We start from the raw sequence: 14,767 nt of genomic DNA, 5'->3' as shown, positions 1-14,767 counted from the left end.
AGTCGTCGCCAGCACCCTGCTGCAGCAGAGTTATCACTGTGTGCCAGTATGTTTGTATGTTAGGACAGGCCCAGAGCATATGAAGAAGGCCCGCGTCGACCAGGGAGCATTTTGGACACGCAAAAGTGGTAACTGCGAAGTATTTATTAATTTTGTCCGGTGAGATGTATGCGCGGTGTAATACATAGAATTGTATGATTTTGAAACAGGAGTTACGTGGGATATTAACCAGGCTAGCCAGTACTACTGCCCATTCTTTATCTGACCATGCCCTTCCCCTATCTGTCGCCCATTTGTCCCGCAGCTGTTGGGTGGAGCCTTGCGTGTGCGTCAAAAGATCCTGCGCCAGCCAGTGGATCACATGGGAACCATTTCCCATGACATGCAGGTATTGTATTAAGAGTAACTCCTCGGAGATGTCTCCCCAAGTGCGCGCGAATGTGCGAGTGAGAGATGCATGAAGGAGAAACTGCCCGGCTTGAAGGCCCGTGTCTCTGGCTAACGTCTTAAATGGAATCAGGGTGCCATCTGCATACAGGTCACCTATCGTGTCCACCCCAGCCTGTGTCCATTTCTCCAGCACAGCCTGTCACCACCCCACCGTCCCTGGGTGTCCCCAACAACGGGAGCACCGGGGCGTAGGGCCTCACTTCACGGGTGAGTTTCAAGCTGCGTATGAAGCATTTGCGTGCCACTGCGAGATGTAATTGCGACGGGTAGGGAGTCCTGGCCAGGGGGTGGAACAATGCGTGGATCTGTGTATGGGTCCAAACAGTAGTGTCTGTGGCAGTGTCACACAAATTCCTCCCGCTTAGCCATCCAGCTACCCATTGCAGCTGCGCCGCTAGATAATAAAGCTCCTGATTGGGAACAGCGAGGCCTCCAGGGTCCGTGGGCGCGTAGAGTTTCGTTAATGCTACGCGAGGTCTCCCAGTGTTCCATATAAGGTTCCTGAGCAAAGTTTCTAGCTCCCGAAATATACGGATCGGGACATATACAGGGATATTGGCGTAATAATGCAATAGTCTCGGTAAAACTATAATTTTTGTCATTGCTACACGGCTGGGCAAATTAAGGGAAAGTGTCTTCCAGAAGGTCATCTGTGCCTGTAGTGAGGAGATGGCTCGCACTAGGTTTCCCTCTAATGTATCAGACGGGGCTCTGTAAATGTTGATTCGGAGATACCGGAACATGGTGGGGTACCAGTCGAGCCTTCCATTGTTAATGCTGACTTCACATTCCTGTGTGTCTGGGCTAAAGGAATACGCTCCAGATTTGGCCCAATTAACTCTGAGTCCCGACATGGCCTCAAAAGTACGAAAGGTGTCAGACAGTGTTGGTGGCAGGCAGGTCAGGTCTCTGACGTATAGGAGTAGATCGTCGGCATATAATGAGACCGTATGTAAACAATCTGCTAGTGGGATCCCCCACTCTGCACCCTGTGCTCTCAGTTGTGCGGCAAGAGTTTCCATCGCCAGTGGGGCGTGGCTAAGGAGCCGAGGGAAATGGCAGCGTGAGCCTGGAGCTCCGCGCCTGATCCCCGCAATCATCCTATTAAAAGAGCGGTGGCGCCCGCGAGAGCCTCTCCAAGCAGACCGGAGGCGTTCAGGGCAAGACCTGTGCCCTCGGACACGTAGAGGAGCGAAGTGTCGGCCTCCCAGTGCGAGGCAGGACCATCGAGGGCCGAGACGGGACGGAGCACAAAATGGCGGATGCCCCCGCAAGCGGACCCGCCGGAGCAGAGCGACTGGAGTGGAGGAGCCTAGTGCTGGGCTGAGGGTGCGGGGATTGTGCTCTGCCCGCAGTGCGAAGGACTCGGAAGCGCTGAAACGTACCCTGAGCAGGCGCAGTATTTGCAGTGCTCCGGCCTGAGCTGAGCTGGGACTCCGGCGCCGGGAGAACAAAGAAGGACACCGAAGGGAGGAGACGACGGCGGCCCCTTCCGATCCCTGACGGCTGGGGCTTCATCGAACAGGCGACTCCCCCCCCCAAGCAGCTGTAGGAGAGGTGAGCGACCCTCTGGTTGTCGGCGGGGGCCACCGGCTTGTCGGAGTGAGGGGGGGAGCTCGCAGAAAGCCGGCCCGGGGAACAGCAAGGCAGACAGAGCGGGGGACCGCCCTTTTAAGACGCACCACAGGGCAGTGGGGGTGAAGACCGCTGTCGCGCTGAGGTGAAAGGAGCCCGACGGAGCAACAGTGAGGCTTCCCCCTGCAGCATCGTCCCGGGGGACAGTGGGGGTTTTCCGGCGGCCCGGCAGATGAGAGGGTGTTGAAGTGTGCCCTGCACCCGGGACAAGTAACGTAAGCGGAGGCTGGCTCCCGCAACCCGAAGGCCTCAGAGCCCGACTAGCAGGGCACAGCGAAGGGAGGTTCCCGCGACCTCGGAGCCCGGCAACGGCTCGCGACCCCACCCTGCGCCTCAGAGAGGCGGGAGGCTCGCGGATTTCTGACGACCAGGGACGGGGCTGCCTGGACAGTGCGGAACCGGAGCCTGGCGGGCCAGATCCTGGAGAGGAGCTGGAGTAGATTGACCCAGGGTCGCCCGGTTGCGAATCGGGAAGTCATCGAAGAGCCGGCCCACCTGGCACAACGGACTTGTGGCCTGAACCCTGAGGAACTTTGCCGAATCGGCCGGAAGAAAAGGCTGACCCGCGCCTCGGTAGAGGTGGGAATGCTGCACCCTGGGGGAGTGTTACATGGAGGGCTGAACTTCAAACGGGTGCTCAAGAGATAACACCCCCACGAGCACTGCAGCAAGGAGCGGGGGTGCTCAAGTTGACCACGGCACCGCCTTTGAGCTAGTAAAAGGGGACGACCCCCTCTGATAGTGTATTGACACCAACAAGCTGCGGAGGGGAAGAACGCGAGATACGGGGTTCTGAAAGACCTATTGCGCCATGGGGAAAATCAAAGGCAAGACCGAGGGGGCCGCGGCCTCCGAGTCCCTGGAGGGGGGCGCAGCGGGACCATTGGACTTACAGCAGCTTCAGGACCGCATCCTGGAGGCTATTACAGCAACCAAAGATGCCTTGCAACACGACATCCCGCAGGTGGTGACGGGTCGGGGGCTACTGCGAGCTGACCACGATAAACTCAAGGAAAGGGTAAAAGAAACAGAAGTGACTCTAGAGGCTCTAGCCCCGGCCCACAAAACCATGGAAGCATGGCTATCGGATGCAATGGAGAGGATACAAACGCTGAAGAGAAGGGCCGAAGATGCCGAAAACAGAAGCCGACGCAGTAACGTTCGAATAGTGGGCCTGCCGGAAAAAACAGAAGGGGAGGATATGATAGGGTATCTGGACGACTGGCTAAAGACTCAAGTGGCACCGGAGGGCCTGTCGCCATTCTTCACCCTGGAGCGCGCTCACCGGGTCCCGGCTCGGCCCCCCAAACCGGGATTGCCTCCCAGGCCTGTAGTGGCCAAACTGTTACACTACAAAGACAGGGACCTCTTACTCCAGCGTGCCCGAGAAGTGGGGCCGTTCCAAGTGGCAAACAGCAAGGTGACCTTATTTCCGGACTACACCTTCGAGACGAAAAAGATGCGGGCTTCCTTTTTGTCCATAAAATGTGAGCTGCGGAATGAGGGAATTCGATACTCCCTGCTCTTCCCGGCCAAATTAAGAGTTATATTAGACGACAAGACACACTTTTTCCCTACATCGGCGGACGCCTGGGACTGGTGGGAGACGTATAAAGCGGGCACGGATGGCGCCAGAGTTCGGGAGGAGCGGGAGAGAGCGAAGACACAAACGCGGAAGTCTCAAAGACTGCGATGGAGGCGACAAGGCTCGAAAAAACCCTCGGTATCTCAGACGGAGGCGGAGAGGCAAGCGGCGTTGCAGGCGGTCGAAGCGCTGTCCAACGCACTTGTCTCACCATCGCAGAGGGGCTCACACTCAGAGACCAAAGACACAGGATCGGAGTCAGAGGCATCGGAGACAAGCAGTGCCAAGGGACCATCGGTGACCCCGCAGACCTCGGGGGAGATCCTGAACATTTGATGAGATGTGGACACTGGGAGGCCACTCCTACGGAGAACACCAATTGTGAACTGTAAGGTATTGCTGTGGGGGGGGTTCAAGCGGAGCGCTCAGACCGCTGCTACTTACTGGGGGCGGGGAGGGTGGCTGTTACCTCCCTTGGACCTAGCCACAACCCGTTTGCCCTTAAGGCGACCGCGGTTGCGACCGTGAATTAGTCTGGTTGTTGAGGGGATTGACTTAGTTTGGATGGGTACTGATAGTTTGCAATTGGGGCCTATTCTGGGGGGGGTGGCATTGGGGATTGTTGGGGCTGATATGGCTTTTGAGCAAAAAATAACACAGAATTGGAAGGGACACACTAAGCCAGATGTTTCAAAGGTTTGTTGGGGAGAGTCCACCACTCATGATGTTGCAGTACTGAGACGAGAGCAGATTCACGAACTATGGGACAATGGCTAATGTAAACGAAATGAGATGTATAACCTGGAATGTGCGAGGGCTACACACAATGGCACGAAGACATAAAGTACACGCCTATCTGGTCCGCCGAGGGGTACACATTGCACTGCTGCAGGAGACCCACATTACTAAGCCGGAAGGGTTAGCACTACAAAAGAGATGGCGGGGTCAGTTATTCAACACCACGTACTCAGCATTTGCCAGAGGGGCTTTAATATGGGTTAAGGCGGGGGTCCCGTTCCAGGCGACCAGACACGTAGTAGACCCTGAGGGGTGCTATGTAGCGGTGGAGGGCAGGTTGGGAGGGAGGGACATTACACTGTGTAGCATCTACGCGCCAAATACGGACCAGGTGTCCTTTTTCACTAGAGTTTCGGGGGCACTGGCGCATTTCCTAACAGGCCCAATTCTGATCGGGGGGATTTCAATTCCGTAGCGAACACAACACTAGATAGATCCCACCCGCCATTGGCAGATTCTCCCGTTCACCGCCTCACAAAAGGCAGACTAGATTGGCAGGAACGATGGGGACTGGAAGACGTGTGGCGTATACAACACCCTGCGGAGAGAGATTACTCGTTCTTCTCGAGTCTCCACGACCTACATGTCCGAATAGAGGCAATATTGTGCTCCCGAGAGGTCGTGCAGACAGTGTTAAGAACCGAGTATCTAACCAGGACGATCTCGGACCACAACCCATTGCTGATTGGAATGGGCTGGGTCAGGGAGGTATCGCGGGTCCCGACCTGGAGACTGCGCCCGAGACATTGGAAGATCCACCCTTCCGGGAGGAACTAGAAGAGGGCATTAGACAATACTTCGAAGTAAACGAGGGGTCTACAGCATCCAGGGCAATGGAGTGGAATGCTTTTAAGGTGGTGGTCAGGGGCCAGTGCATAGGGAAATATGCGGGTGCACGGAGGGTGCTGGTGGGGGATTTACAAAAGGCGGACTCCACACTGAGGGACGCTGAACGGGCTAGGCCGGGGCGTCCCGACTTGCAGGAAGAGGTGAACTCGGCTAGAGAATCAGTGGCAGTAGAGGTGGAGCGCCTTCGTAGCTTCGATTATAAGGCATATATGCTTCGGGCCCATGTTGAGGGGGATAAGGCGGGTGCACTACTTGCGTGGCTAGCGAACCCTGCCAGGCATAGTTCTCCGATACTAGCGGTCGAAGGGGCGGCGGGCCAAATGCATTACTCGCAGATGAAGATACTAGACTGCTTTCAGAGCTACTACACAACCCTTTACAGCAGTGCCCTGGCGGGACGGGAGGCCGACATACATGCCTTTCTGGGAGATCTTCAGTTACCACGTCTAGAGGAGGAACAGGCGACCGCGCTGGGAAGGGATATAGAACTGGGCGAGATTCGAGGAGCAATTAAACAAATGGCTCGGAACAAAACGTCGGGCCTAGATGGCATACCCATCGAATTCTATAGTACATACATAGACTTATTGGCGCCTAAACTACAGGCGGTGTATAATGAGACTAAGTAGACCGGACAACTGCCCCAGTCCATGCGAGAGGCCTTAGTGATCCCACTATTAAAACTTGGAAGAGCTGGAGAACATCCGGCCTCTTACAGGCCGTTGGCCATGTTGACCACGGATTACAAAATATTAAGTTCTATCCTGGCGGCGAGGCTCCTACAACACATGCCCGACCTGGTCCATGAGGACCAATCGGGATTTATCCCTGCTCGGAGCACGACTATAAATATAAGGAGACTTTCACGTTTGGTGGACAGCCCACACATGGAAGCTCAGACTCCCCTGGTCTTATCCATAGATATAGAGAAGGCGTTTGATAGCCTAGAGTGGATCTATTTATATAGGGCCATGGAACATTTTGGACTGGGGGAGGGATATATCAAATGGACGCAGGTACTATATGCGGCGGCGGTAGCCAGGGTGAGGATAGGACCCCTTGTCTCACACCAGTACCCGGTGGAGAGAGGCACTCGGCAGGGCTGCTCCCTGTCCCCCCTCTTGTTTGCCCTGGCAATTGAGCCTCTAGCGGCTGAAGCCCGTACGGGCAAGCACTTTCAGGGAATAGATAGCAGAAGAGGACAGCAATTTATCTCCTTATACGCGGATGACCTGCTGTTATTTCTGGAAAACGGAACGGAAGCATTGAAAGGAGCGGAACACTTACTGGAGCGCTTCGGGGAACTTTCAGGACTAAAGGTTAATTGGTCGAAAACCTGCTTGTTCCCCCTGCGGCGGAACACAGCACAGCCTGACCATCATTTAGAGCTTAGATGGGAGCCGGTTTGCTTGCACTATTTAGGGGTATATATCTACCACAAGGCTTCGGACGTAATGGAGGGCAACATAGGCAGATGCATACGAGCACTGAAGGGCTATATGGCCTTTTGGGCCACGCTGCCATTGACAGTCACGGGACGCATCTCATTGTTGAAAATGGTAGCACTGCCGCGCCTACTTTATCTCTTTCGCACCCTCCCTGTTTGGATACCTAGAGCCCTGTTTTCACAACTGAAATCCCTGGAGACCTCCTTCATATGGGGGACGGGCAGACGTAGGATCGCTTTGGCGACCCTCTCCCGCCCAAAGGACGAGGGTGGTTTAGCGGCACCCGATTTCGAACTCTACTACTTGGCTGCACAACTGCAGGTCTTTACACAGGAGATAGCGAGAGTATATCGTGGTCCGGAAGAAGAGAGGGATAGGGGCACACCGCGCCACATTCTGGCTTATATTGCTTTACAGCAGAGAATAGCACGAGGAGATATGACACCCGAAGAACGAACGTTCAAGCTTTGTTGGGACCGCTCTCGGCGTCTGGCGGGAGTGCTCCACCCGTACGCCCCGGAGATACCCTTAGGGATGTTAACAGCACTACCCCACGGGGGGGACTGGTCCCAACTGCAGAGCCGGGAAGAAGCAGGAGTACAAGTGGTGGGAGACCTCTATGAGGATGGAGCACTGATACCGTTTCAGGAATTGCAAGAAAAATATGAGCTACCGATGGGGGGCTATTTGCTGCACGCCGCGGTAACTAGGGCCATTCAAGCGCACTGGAAGGAGGGGCTTATAGAGCCAACGACTACTATGGCCTGCCAATATACCATGATGGCGGCCGGAACTTTTAAAGCGGTGACTTGTTTGTACTCGAGAATGCTCCGCTGGCGGCGCTGAAGGCCAAGTGGGAAGCAGACCTGGATAGAGAGATCCCGGAAACGGTCTGGGCAGGTTTAGTGTGGCGAGCCAGAAACAGCACGAGGAACGCGCGCTTTCAGCAGATCCATTTTTATGTGCTACACAGGGCATAATTAACGCCGGGGAAAATCAAGAAATACTTTGGTGCGGATAATGCGGTATGCCCGAGATGTGCTCTCGAGGGAGCAGAGCTGGTACACATACTATGGTCCTGTCCTGGTCTCCGAGAATACTGGCGGGAGGTGGGTGACACTTTGTCGGAGGTAACGGAGAGAATAATCCAGTATGGCGTAGCAGTTTGCTTGCTACACTGGTTCCCCCACACGCCTAAAAATAAAACAACGAGCAAATTTATTGACATGGGCTTACTAGTAGCCAAGCGGGAAATTACAAGAAACTGGAAGGCGAGGGTAGGTCCCACAAACAGGAGATGGACCGCAGAATTCTTGAAATGGGCCGCTTGTGATAGCACGCACAGATATCAGATGGCTCACCGTAAACCTATGGATAGGGCACTGGACACGGCGGCGGCGTGGGAGGCGATGGTTCAAGCCTTGAGAGACAGTGCGCAGCAGGGGGAAGAGACAGACTTGGAAGACACAGAGGTAGGCCCTAGCGCGGAACCAGGGACATCGCAAAACTAGACCGCATTTGAAGGCGACTTCTATTAGCACCCATAGTCAGGGAAGAAGTGAATAATCCTGAGTGGGTGGTGGACACGGAGGGAGGGGAAGGGGAGGGAGTTGGGGGGACTTTCAGGGGGGGGGGAGTTTATAGAGTAGACCTTCAGAAAAGCAGACGAGTTTATGCTTCAGAGGGAGGGTTACACCGACCACATAGAACTGAACAATGGGAAGTTTCCTGTGTATCGCCGCCCGACCTCCGGGTTGTGGGCCGAAAGGCTGTGTAAAGAAATGAAGGGAAACGGGAAGAGGGAGCAGTGAACGAAGTAACCCAATGTAACTTATATGACACTGTTATGCTGCAATAAAAATTATGTTTTAGGGGAGGAGCCAAGATGGCGGACGGGACGGACGTGTGAGCTCCCGGCTCCGCAAGCCGTCCGATCTCATTTCGATATCCTGACATTTATCCTCGCCTACGCCGCCTTGAAATGAAGACATGAACGCGCTGATACCACTAGCGTTCTTTTGAGATCTCTGCCGGCTGATTCGGTGGAAAACTCGCAGTGTTTGCCGACCTCCGACGCTGCCTCTGAAACCTGTGCCGCTAGCCGCCGCTGGACGTGGTCGGCAGGACGAGCTGAGGAGGTGCCGGTGTTTACGGGAGCGTGGCCGATTGCGGAGGTGAACGGAATTGACCCCTTCCATTGTGGTTGGACTCCCTTTTGTGACGAAGGGTGTACTAGCGATGCTGGAGTCCTTAACGAGACGCTTCCCTCTGCTACGCTGATCGAAAGCTGGGCGGACTCCATCTTGGAGCGCCTTCCCTGCCGCGGACCACCCGCATCAACAGGAGACGAAGGGGCTCTCACTCGGTGCCGCCCCCGGACTGCGAGCTGCGTTTCCTTCGGTGGCTTGTACTGCTGTTTTTCCTGATAACGCAGTCGCCCCCCTCCCACCATTGTGGGCTCACTGAAGGGGTGGTAATGGCGCCTGCCCCTCTAGACGAGAAGGTAGCTGCTCCCCTATCCCCAGAAACTGCGGTCCTGCCTGTCCTCGAGCCGGAGGCTGCTCCGGGGGAGTTGCTGTATAGTGCGGACCGCCTGCCACTGCAGAGAGACCTGACCTGTGGCGACATCCTGGTTGCCCTTGCCGACTTAAGGGCGACATGGCGGCGGTACACCCGAGATCTGGGGCGGAAGATTGAGGAAGCTGCATCTGACATAGGGCGACCGCGACTGACTGGCCCCCTGCTGCCTCTAATTAATCCTGAAGTGGATGCAATGTTGCAAAATGAGAGTACGGAGGAGTGTCATGTCCCTGGCTACAATGTTGGGTGTTTATTCATCGACGAGGCTACAGTTGCAGAGTCTCCCTCCACTTCGAGAACTGAGACTTTGCCTACGCAATTTCTACCATGGCTCCGCTTCTCAACTTCCCAGTTGCAGACCCCCCTCGCTGTTTCTGCCACCGGAGCCTCTTTGTTACATTGGTGGAGTGTGGTTTATCCTGCGATAAAAGCGGCTTTCGTCGTTTTGGACGTTGAACTTGTTAGTGCCTGGGAACACTCATCTTCTCCTCCTCTGCTTCTTCTTCTTCGAGAGCGGCCATCTTGCTCCTTTGTTCTGCCTGAAGGGGGCTCGCAGCGGTGGCCATGCATGGAGGGATTTCGACGTTCAGGCCAGGGCTGATGATGTTCCTTTCGTGGTTTTGCTGGATCGGCTGGCGGGGACCCGGACTGGAACGCTTTTTGTTATACTTGCTGCGTTGTATGTATTGCTCTGCCCCACTTAAGGCTGTAGTTGATACGTCCTGTTGTTTAATCCTGTTGATGGGGTGGTGGTTTTGTGCGGGCCGGGGGGTCTGGGTGTGAATGATTCTTACCATCCTTTGATACTATGTCTACCACATTTATTGCTGCATATGGCGTAGAAGATGTTTTCACGGCTGGGGAGTCCGGGAGACTTGATATTTGGTGGGCTCCTCCCCACTTTCCCCTTTTTATGGGAGTCATAGATTAGTCCACTCTTTTCTTACTCCCTATATTTCAAGTGTTCTACTTCTTTCTTTTTCTTCTCTTCTTCTTTTCTTGTCCTATATTTCGGGTTTATTGGGCGACAGACACACTGCTGGGGGGGGGGGGGTAGGCCGTAGCCTCTGCATGCGTGTAGGGTGGGGGTTGGGGGATGGGATTTTCCTTTTTCATTTCAGTTTCTATGGTGCCTTTTATATTTTTCGTTTTATGCTTCTTCTTCTTCTTTCTTTCTTGGGTCCGTGTTTGGGACAGATGGGGGTGGGTGGCGGTGGGCACTGGGTGTGATGTTAGGTCTGATACTACTGTTTGTATACTTTGAGCCGCCATCTCGCCTGGGGGAACTTGTCTTTTTGGGTAATTGGATTATTCGATACAATTGTTGGTAATGTCACGTAACGCCTGCACAGACTTCATTTCTTAATTTGCTGTTTATGTAAATTTTAAATGTCGGACTCTAATAGTTGCAACAAAAATATAAAACAAACCTTCACTATTCCTGGACACGGTATTATGGTGATATACAGTGTAACTTTTACATGTCTGCTTTACGTAATAACGTGCTACTGTGTCGCCGTATTGCATGCTTTAGTGCTTCAAGTATATCCGTGGCCGGCCTGATGGTTGTTGGCCCGTATTTGTTCTCTCATTGATGCACAATAAAGGTTTTCAAAAAATTAAAAAAAAAAAAAAAAAATTATGTTTTAAAAAAAAAAGAGGTTCCATCGCCAGTGAGAAGTAGCGGGGACAGGGGGCAACCCTGTCTGGTGCCTCTCCTGACCCAGATAGTGTCGGATAGTAGTCTGCTGGTGCGTACTCGCACTGTGGGTTTCCGTTATAATAAGCTCACCATGTCAACATAGTCGTCTCCAAGGTCATATTTCCTCAGCACTGCCCCGAGATAGGGCACTCCACGGAGTCAAAAGCCTTCTCAAGGTCTAGTACTAGGCACCCTGACCGAGGCCAATGCAGCGTGGCATATCTTTGCACTCTAAACAGTCGGCGGATATTGTAGGAGGTACTGTGGGTGGGCACAAAACCGATCTGGTCGCCATGTACGAGGGCAGGTATCAGAGGGGCCAGCCGCTGCGCCAATGTGGAAGCAAGTATCTTGTAATCAGTATTCAAGAGGGCCAACGGTTGGTACGAGCCCAAACACGTGCTGTCTCTACCGGGTTTCGGGAGGGAGATGAGGTTGGCTTCATTTAGCGTGGGGGGGAGAGAGGAGTCATCAGCAGCTGCCGCGTACATCCTCAACAACTCGGGGACCAAAATGTCTGAGTAAGCTTTAAAAAACTCAGCAGGTAGCCCCTCTGGGCCTGGGGACTTGCCATTAGATAGAGCAAAGATGGCTGTGCGTAGCTCATCTGGCGTGAGCGGAGCCTCCAGGTCGTCCTGTTGCAAGGCGGTTAATCCTGGCAGGTGTATGTCAGAAAGATATTCAGTGATGTCCACCAGAGGGACCTGCAGCTGAGAGCGATATAATGTCCGGTAGTGATCTATGAAAGCCATGTGTATTTTACTTTGCTTGTACACCACATCGCCTCGGCCAGTACGTATCGCAGTCACAGGCGCTGTCCGGTCCTCTTGTTTGATCAGCCAGGCCAACAATTTTCCGGGCTTGTCACCAAGATGATGCGTGAGTGCTGAGTGGGCCGCATAGTTAATGTGACGTAGTCTTTCCAGTAGACGTGTATGTTCTGCTCGTGTCGTTAGTAGGGGCCCGTCATCGCCCTCCACCGCATCCTGTTCCCTTCGAAGCAGGTCGGTTTCAATATGTGTCTATTCCCCCTCCAATTGTTTCTGTAGGTTAGCCTGTGTGCCCAGGCAGTGACCCCTGATAACAACTTTAAAGGCGTCTACTTCAATGGATTTATCCTGGTAGTTTTCATTTTTGCATTTTTTAGGCATTTTTGGATTTCACCATTCCTTGTTTGGTAAATTGTTGCCATTGATTCTAAATAGTATTCCTTTGTTGTTAATAATGATTCTACCTTTATATTGTAGCATGTCGTACATTTTACTGGTTTATTTGCTTTTTGTTTAATTTTGGTTACTGTTTGCTCCATTCTTAGTTATTGGTAGCTTTATTCTTTTTTGTAGGGCTTCTATGAATGAGTGTCAGTTGGATTCTCCCTAGTGTGTCTTGAAAGGCATCATTACATACTTCTACAGCGTTGTTGGTTTTGTCCTCTTGAGCCATGGTGCTCTCGTAGGCATTACACCATGGTATTTGGAGTTTAGGTTGGCGTCTGTGTCCAGATTTGTGCAGTTTGCCAACCCAAGTGTCCTAGGGGATCATTAGGATGGCATTGTTGCGGGGATCAGGACCGCCTGCCATGCATGCGGCAGTCCCGCACTCAAAAATTAGGACACGACCACCACCTTGGCGGTAGTATTTTACCATTTAACATTGCATCTGAAAGAGAGGACACGACCACCACCTTGGCGGTAGCATTTTACAATTTAACATTGCATCTGAAAGTGACACGTTAGTGATAGATTCCTTACCTTAGAATATCCCCAGTCGTCAGACTGGTTCCGGAAATTTTTGCATCGCAATACCATTGCGCGTCGGTAGGCGTCGTCCGCGGCTCCGCGTACGTCGTCAGCGTCGTTAGCGCCTGAATGACGTCGTCGGAGTACTTAGACGCCGCCCATGCGCGCTGACGTCCGTTCTTCTTTTTTCCGCACCAGCTAGCGCAGATCCGGAGAAGCTCTACCCCTCGTCATTTTTTGACTGAACTTTTTGATCTTTTTGATCATTTCTTTCCTCGAGGCTTCGACTCTATCGGTGCCGGTAGGGATGCCTGGGTTCAAACCCTGTTCGAAGTGCGACCGACTGATGTCGGTTACGGACCCCCATCGCCGGTGCCTGAAGTGTTTAGGCCTCGACCACGACGACCGCACCTGCTCCGACTGCCGGGCCCTGACGTCTAAAGCTAGGCGGGAGTGGTCCCGCAAGCGACTCTAGCTCCGGCAGTCGGCCCCGCGCCGTTCCAGGTCCCGGTCCCGGTCCCGGTCCCGGTCCCACGGGAGGTCGAGGGACCGGTCGCGGGGTCTGAGTCATCGCAGCTCTGGGAGTGGACATCGTCGTCAGGATCCAAGTCCTCAGGTAAGAGGCATGAGAGGTCGGAGAGACGTCATCGTTCCTCCGGCCCACCCCGATGCTCACATGATGCGGCCAGGGGTTCGGGCGACACCGCCCACGCGACTCCGAGGGAGTCGCAAGCGTCGCCGCCTGCCCCACACCTTCGGGTCCCTGGGCACGGCGCAACGCCGGAGGAGATCGAGCGGTACCTCATGGCCATGAGGTCCCTCCCTCCTCAGTCGGATTCCGTGGCGCCTCTGGGCCCAACGGTCCCGGCTGGAGGCCCTAGCGGGTCGGGTGCTTTGGCCCCAACGCCGTCGGGTGCTTCGGCCCCGACGCCGCCGGCGACTTCGGTCCCGGTGCCGCAGGACCTCACCGGATGCAGGTTGTCGCCGGTTGACCTCACCGGCGCTGGCCCCACAGGTGTCGCCCCCGGCGCCCACTGTGGACGCCGTCCCCAATGTTCCCTTCCATCCGACTCTGGTGCCGCTGGGCGCCGCTTCCGACGGCCTTTGGAGATTTTTATTTCCATGAGGAGGCCCAGTCTGTTAACCCTGTTTTACAGGAGACGGGTGATGAGGGAGATTGGGAGGGGTCTGAGGACCCTCTGGCACTGGAGTGCCAGTCTCAACAGGACTGGACATATGAGTTTGGGGAGGCCAGTGGTATTGACACTTCGCCAGACACTGGATTTGTCTCCCCTCCAACCGTGGCTTCGGAGGAGGGGGTCTACTTACAGTGTAGTGCTGACGAGGGCGGCCAAGGCCTTAAACCTTGAGCTCCCCGTCGCGGCCGTGAGGACTAACCTCCTCACTGAGGTCCTCAAACCGCAGTCAAGCTCCAGCGAGCCTCTGCTGCCGTTCAATGAGGCCTTGTGTGACGTTCTTGTGGGCACTTGGTCCAAGTTAATCCTGGCAGGTGTATGTCAGAAAGATATTCAGTGATGTCCACCAGAGGGACCTGCAGCTGAGAGCGATATAATGTTCGGTAGTGATCTATGAAAGCCATGTGTATTTTACTTTGCTTGTACACCACATCGCCTCGGCCAGTACGTATCGCAGTCACAGGCGCTGTCCGGTCCTCTTGTTTGATCAGCCAGCCCAACAATTTTCCGGGCTTGTCACCAAGATGATGCGTGAGTGCTGAGTGGGCCGCATAGTTAATGTGACGTAGTCTTTCCAGTAGACGTGTATGTTCTGCTCGTGTCGCTAGTAGGGGCCCGTCATCGCCCTCCACCGCATCCTGTTCCCTTCGAAGCAGGTCGGTTTCAATATGTGTCTATTCCCCCTCCAATTGTTTCTGTAGGTTAGCCTGTGTGCCCAGACAGTGACCCCTGATAACAACTTTAAAGGCGTCTACTTCAATGGATTTATCCTGGTAGTTTTCATT

Source organism: Lissotriton vulgaris, chromosome 6 (assembly GCF_964263255.1).
Source record: "Lissotriton vulgaris chromosome 6, aLisVul1.2, whole genome shotgun sequence".
Taxonomy (NCBI): domain Eukaryota; kingdom Metazoa; phylum Chordata; class Amphibia; order Caudata; family Salamandridae; genus Lissotriton; species Lissotriton vulgaris.
Note: the sequence above shows the minus strand (reverse complement) of the source record.